Below are 7,745 nucleotides of genomic sequence, written 5' to 3' on the forward strand. Positions count from 1 at the left end.
GTAGATTGAGAGGAAGATTTTAATTTTAAAGATGACTTTCCTTTTTGGAAATCATCCACATGTTTTAATAGAGATATTTTAATTTATAAAATTTCCTTTTATAACCAACCATGAAGGGAAAAATTATTAGAGAAATTTTTATTTTAAAATTTCCGGAAACAAATTAGGAAGTTTTAATTTTGTGTTTAAAACTTGCCTTATTTGGAGCATGTGATGTGGCCGACCATAGCATGGGTTAAAAGGAATTTTTAATTAAATTTTCCTTATTAACCAATGGCAAGGAGAATAAGGGAATTTTAATTAAATTTTCTTATATGCCAAGACAAAGGAATATAAAAGAGGGGGTAGAGATGCCTCACCTCACAATATATCTTCTATAGTTTCTCCTCCCTTCCTTGGTGTGTGGTCGACCTTATTCTTCTCCTCTTCTTTTCTTCTTTAGTGGCTGGTGCATCCCCTTATTGGAGTTCTTGTGGTGGCTGGTTCTTGCTAGGAGAAGAAGGAGAGAATGGAGGCTTTGATCTTGCATCCCTTGGAGCTTAGTTGGTGGCCGAGACTTGCTATCTCTTGGAGAAAGGTGTTTGGCCGAAACTTGGAAGAAGGAAGAAGGAGGCTTGGTGGATTCTCATCTCGGTAGATCGTTGCCCACACAACGTCCGAGATTAGGAGAGGAATACGATAGAAGATTAAGAGGTTGTTGCTTACAAAGAAAAGTATAACTAGTAATTATTTTCCGCATCATACTAGTTTTCTTTGTATGAATTCCTAACACAAGAGGCATATGATTCTAGTTTTCGAATTTGTGATTCGAGCTTGTGTTTTTTATATTTTTCAAATTTGTGATTCGATTGTTCCTTTTGGTTAAACCTAGGGTTATATAAGGAAATTAAATATTAGATTTCATTGAAAGCATTTGTCTAGGAAGTGGTGGATGCTCACATACCCAAGAAGGCCTAGTGTCTCGCCATGTTTAACCTGGAAGCCAATTTCTGAAATTAATATTTAATTAAATTTGTAACATGGGTGGATTTGGATCAATAATATTAAGTATTGTTTGTGATCCAAGTCTAAACCTCTAAGAACAGATGAGTTAAATTTGGAATCAATAATGTTAAGTTTCATTTGTGATTCCTAATTTAGTTTCTAAAGAGCACAATAGGTTGTCAGTAAAGGTTCGGGACTTGTACAAAATTTTTATACAGGGGAACCGGTATGATATTCCGCATAATAACCAACAATTGGTATCAGAGATAGGGTTTGCCTCTGTGTGTTTGGTTTTCAGTTTAATTATGCATATATCATACATAATTTAGGTAGGATAATTGTAGGATGTGCTAACTCTGTGGTTGCAGACTCCAATTATTATGGCTTATAGATATTGTGTGTGATAGGACCCTTGGATATGTCAAGGGCATTTTATGTGTGTGCATGATTGTATGTATTAAATACAGCAAGAGCTGTACTAGTTTTAGGATTTTATATTTTTCTTTCGATCTAGATTACATGTACATTCCTTTATGGAATATAGGATCGATAAATGTAAAATTCTATTTTTGTCGCGAATCGTATCCTTGTGAGGTATGGTACTTTTTGAGGACCAGAGATGCTGCGGAAAAGGAAGCAAGATGGATGCGGTGACTGGACCCGATTGCGGTGGCTAAAGATGGCAGCAAGCATACGGAGGACAGTGATGAAAAAAACCATAATAGTTGGAAAATTAATTTTCATATTTATTGCTTTTATTTACTGTGATGTGTGTGATGTGTGCTTGCATAGTTAAAATTCCTCACCTTAAATTGCTAAGTGGGAGAGGGATTAGTAAATAAATTTCACGGTCTCCATTACTGGTTTGTAAGTGATGCGACAAACTTGCGTGTTGGCACTTAGTGCCTCCCTCCCCATAGGATGAGTTTGTTTGCAGATCACTAGATCAAATTTCCTTTATGGATGGTTATAGGAAATTATTTAGGAGTGTGTGATCTTCTCCATCTGAAGGGGCACAATCCTATTTAATGGACTAAGTATTAAGTAATGGTATACACTTAGACACATTGAATAGTATCCTCCCCATCAGAGTCATTGCTATTATTTGTGCAACCGAAGGAAAAACCAACTATTAATTTTATTTATCATAAAGTTAGGTTGACAAGAATAAAATTAATGGGTAAAACCTCCTCTTACAAATGTTTGATTTTGTATACGTCCATACTATCGTGGCATGCAAAATTCTTGGTGTTTTGAGGTATTGGTAAATTTAAATAGTATTGTTTGAGGAATCAATATTATTCTAAATTTAGAGTCTTGACCAAAGTTTAGTTTGTGATTCTTAGGATGACTTTCAACCTACTGGTCATTATACTAAAAGAGAACAAACTTACTGGTCCAAATTACATAGATTGGAAAAGAAATCTGGACATTGTCCTAACTATTGAAGACTATAAGTTTGTACTATTAGAGATCTGCCATAATGTGCCTAATAGTGATTCTAGTCAAGAGGAGATTGAGGCTCTAAGAAATGGGTAAAGGCAGATGAGATGACGCGGTGTTACATTTTGGCTTCAATGTCAAATGTGCTGCAACATCAGCATCAGGATTTACCAACTGCTTATGACATGATGAATAATCTCAAAGAACTCTTCAGACACCAGAATCGAGCTACTAAGTAAGAGACAATGAGAAAGTTAATGACAGCCACCATGTCAGAGAGGACACTCGTAAGGGATCATATCCTCAAGATGATGGCTTATCTGAATGAAATACAGATCCTTGGAGGTGAGATCGATGGAGAAACCCAGATCGATATTATTCTCCAAACGCTACCTAGAAATTTTGAGCAGTTCCACCTGAACTATAACATGAACAAAAGGGCTTATACGTTGGCGGAACTTCTGACCAAACTATAGGCAGCAGAAGGTATATTTTGTCATAGTTCTCAGATTCACTTTACTGAAAATGTTTCTACTTCTAAGTTGAAAGGAAAGAAGAAGAAGAAATAGGCTGGCTCAGCAAAGAAGAGATCTCTAGGTACTGGACCTAAAGCTGGAGTGAAGAAGCCAAAGGGCAAGTGCTTCATCTGCAAGCAAACTGAACATTGGAAGGCAGATTGTCCTCGTAGGAATCAGAACAATAAAGGTATATCTTATTCTCTATTAGTTGAAACATATTTTGTGGTGTTATCTACCAGCACCTGGTGTGTAGATACAGGAGTCACTCATCATGTCTGTAATACATTGCAGGGGTTCTAGAAAACCCGACGACTATATGAGGGAGAGATAATGGTCTACATGGGTAATGCTACGAAAGTGGTGGTTGTTGTAGTGGGAGACGTCTACTTATCATTCGATTGGAATAGAAATTTAATTTTGAGAAATTATCTTTATGTACCAACTTTTAGAAAGAATTTAATTTCAGTTTCTAAATTATTTGTGGATGGATATTCTATTTCTTTTGATGACAAAGTAGTTATCAAGAAGAATAGGGTTATTATCTATTCTGGTACATTAGTAGGCAATTTGTATACTTTAAATCTAATTTCTCCCACAAAGCAACAAATGGAAATTAATAACACATCTTTTAATTCTAATAAGAGAAAGGAACCTTCGGAAATGAACCAAACATATCTTTGGCATCTAAGACTTAGTCATATTAACTTAAGTAGGATTCAAAGGCTAATAGTCGATGGACTCTTGAGTTCATTAGTGTTGGAAAACTTTCCAACTTGCGAATCTCGCTTGTAAGGTAAAATGACCAAGAGACCTTTTAAGGCCAAGGGGTATGAGCCAAAGATGCGTTAGAACTGGTTCATTCTGATTTGTGTGGTCCTATGTCTATCCAGGCAAGAGGTGGTTATGAATATTTTATCTCTTTTATAGATGATTATTTGAGATTCGGATACATTTACTTGATGCGCTGCAAGTCTAAATGCTTTGATAAGTTCAAAGAATACAAGGCTGATGTGGAGAAACGTCATGGTAAAAGTATCAAGACACTACGGTCTGATCGTGGTGGCGAATACCTCTTTGAAGAGTTTAGAAATTACTTATCAGAGGCTGGGATTCAATCCCAATTGTCTGCACCTGGTACACCCCAACAGAACAGTGTGGCAGAACGAAGGAATAGGACTCTTATGGAAATGGTTAGATCGATTATGAGTAATTCTGAATTACCAAATTCGTTTTGGGGATATGCTCTGGAAACGGCAACGCACATTCTGAACTTGGTACCTTCTAAATCAGTACCTTCTACTCCCACGGAATTGTGGAATGGGCGTAAGCCTAGTCTAAGACACATTAGGATTTGGGGTAGTCCAACACATATACTGAAGGGAGACACTGACAAGTTGGAATCAGGAACAGAAGTTCGCGTGTTTGTGGGTTATCCTAGAGGAACGAAAGGTGCTTTATTTTATAGACCTAAAGATCAGAAGGTCATTGTTAGCACCAATACTCAATTTTTAGAAGAAAACTATATAACGGACCACAAGCCCATGAGTAAGATTGTTCTAGAAGAAATGAGAGAGGACACGTCTACTTTAGTACCAACAGTATAAGATGAAGTACCACAAGAAACTCCAACACGTGTCACAAATGATGCACAGTTACAGACAGTGCCTCGTCGTAGTGGGAGGGTTGTTAAGCAACCTGAAATATTCATGTTTCTGGGAGAGTCTTCGGACTTAATCCCTAGTAAACATGAACCTAATCCCCGGACATATGACGAAGCACTCCAAGATAAAGATATAGCATCTTGGCAAAGAACAATGAATTCTAAAATAGAATCTATGTATTCTAATAAGGTCTGGGAGCTTGTAGAACCACCAAATGGTGTAAAAGCCATTGGATGCAAGTGGATCTACAAAAGGAAAAGAGGGACAGACAAGAAGGTAGAAACCTTCAAAGCAAGACTTGTTGCGAAAGGGTATACTCAGAAAGAGGGAATTGATTATGAGGAGACCTTTTCACCGGTAGCTATTCTTAAGTCTATCCAGATACTCTTATCTATTGCCACTCATATGGATTATAAGGTTTGGTAAATGGATGTCAAGACAGCTTTCCTTAACGGAAGTCTTGAAGAAAACATCCATATGAAGCAACCAAAGGGGTTCATTGAAAAAGACAAAGAGCATCTAGTGTGCAAATTTAATCGGTCCATTTATGGACTGAAGCAAGCTTCAAGATCTTGGAACATCCGATTTAATGAAGTAATCCAGTCATATGGATTTATTCAGTGTCCGGATGAGTCTTGTGTATACAAGAAGTATAACGGAAATGTGGTGGTATTTCTTGTACTATACGTAGATGACATTTTGTTAATTGACAGCAATGTCAAAGTGTTATTGGACGTAAGGGTATGGTTTTCCAAAAAATTATATATGAAGGACTTAAGAGAATGTGCACACATCCTTGGGATCAAAGTCATAAGGGATCGCAAGGAAAGGATATTGTGCCTATCTCAAGCTTCATATATAAATACAATCCTTGCTCTTTTTAGCATGCAAAACTCCAAGAAAGGTTTCTTACCTTTTCGTCTTAGAGTAGCTTTATCTAAAGAGATGTCTCCGAAGACATAAAGGAGATAGAGGACATGAAGGCAGCTCCTTATGCTTCGGCTGTCGGAAGCCTAATGTATGATATGTTGTGCACGAGACCGAATATCTGTTTTATCGTGGGCATGGTTAGCAGATATCAAAGTAACCCTGGACAAGGACATTGGACTGCTGTAAAGTATATATTAAAGTACCTGAGAAGGACTAGAGATTATATGCTAGTTTACCAAGAAGATGATTTATTCCCTGTGGGTTACACAGATTCTGACTTTCAATCAGATAGGGACAATAGTAAGTCTACATCAGGCTATGTGTTTACTTTAGGAGGTGGAGCCATTACATGGAGGAGTGTTAAGAAGAAATGTGTTTCTGACTCAACCATGGAAGCTGAGTATGTGGCAGCCTCTGAGGCAGCCAAAGAAACTGTATGGCTCAGGAACTTCCTAATGGACTTAGATGTGATTCCTGGTTTGCCCAAGATCATCACAATTTATTGTGATAATAGCGGTACAGTAGCAAACTCGAAGGAACCACGAGCCCATAAGACAAGTAAACACATAGAGCGCAAGTATCACCTGATATGAGATATCGTCAAGCGAGGAGAAGTTGTTGTCTCTAAGATTGCATCAGTGGATAACCTGACAGATCCTTTCACTAAGGCCCTTCCGGCGAAAGCTTTCGATCGGGATGCTGAAGGAATGAGAATCATATGTATGGCAGCTTTTATAACAGCATAGTCTTTTAGTATAAGTGGGAGATTATTAGAGTATAATAAAAGCCTACCCTTTTGTAAACATTTTATTTTGAAATAAAGAATCACATTGGTCAAATGTCTACATTTATATGCTAAGTATAGTTGTTCAATTAATTTATATTATAGATAACATGGTGTGTGGTGTCACACACAGAAGATCATGTTATCAATTCCTTATAAATTATAAACAGTAGCTCACGACTAAGATGGAAAGGAACAAACCATTGGAATAGTCGCAGTGTAACTTGATATTAGTTTATCTTAACTATAAAATTACACTAGTACACTCTGAGTGTATTGAGCTAGACCATTTAAGGTAAGTTTTTTTTATACTGACTAAATAAAGGAACAAGACATTTGTTATTATGGAAGTGCCTGGTCTTAATCCTGATATAATAACAAACATATATATCTAGTATTTATTTCTTTGACTTATCAATGCGTGAGATTTAGTTTAATAATGAGCAAAACCTTTCTCAGTTGCATTCAATTGGAATTGAGTGAATAACCCAAATAAATTTAACTTTATTTTTCTTGTCTCTGAAGTAACTTTTAATAACTAACACTAGTGTTATGAAAAACATCGATAATAATTAGTTAGTTATATTAACTTTTCATTTTTTATATTCGTTGACTCTTCTTTTTTTTTACATTAAAAAATAAAGAAACTATTCTAATTGCCAGAAATAAAGAAACCATTGCAATTACTATACACATAGTGGAGGAGCTTCACTAGAAAAAATTAGTAGAAGAGAGAGAAGGGGAGAAAAAAAGAAGTTGAAACCAATACTAATCCCATGGTTGCAGCTGAAGTGCGAGTTCTGAAAGAGAGTAGTTGAGTTGCATATTGTAGTTGTTTTCATCTTGAGAACCCTTGCTTTTATAAATAGAACTATCGAGAATTTCAAAATCTGGGTCTTACATTATCAATTCTAGTATCGTTGTGGCTCTGGTGGATGACTGTTAGTTACTAACATGATCTCAAAGTTATCTCAATTTAGAAGTGTAAGCATTTAAAAATTATATTTGGATGGAATGACTTTTTTGTTTAAGTTACAATTCACTTATAAAAATTTTAAGTGTATTTGGATGAAAATGGGTATTGTTCAACATGGTTCCAATCACTGATAAAAAATTTATACGATTTAGTCAATTTAAAGTCATTTAATAAATTTTTCTATGTTTTGATTTAAAGGTGTAGCCTTTAAGTGAGAAATATCTAATCATTTTTTATTATGATTTCACAACAAGTGAATCAAAGTAATCATGGAATCATGTTACGCAACCGCAAGTGCATGGTTTCATTGTCAGTAATAATAAGATATCGATCCCACAGGGACTGGTTATAAGCATAAGAGATGTCTCTGTTAGAGTGTATACTAAAAGCCTATCCTTTTGTAAATATTTTATTTTGAAATAAAGAATCACATTGGTCAAATGTCTACA

The sequence above is a fragment of the Zingiber officinale genome, chromosome 3A (genome assembly GCF_018446385.1).
Source record: "Zingiber officinale cultivar Zhangliang chromosome 3A, Zo_v1.1, whole genome shotgun sequence".
In the NCBI taxonomy this organism is placed as follows: domain Eukaryota; kingdom Viridiplantae; phylum Streptophyta; class Magnoliopsida; order Zingiberales; family Zingiberaceae; genus Zingiber; species Zingiber officinale.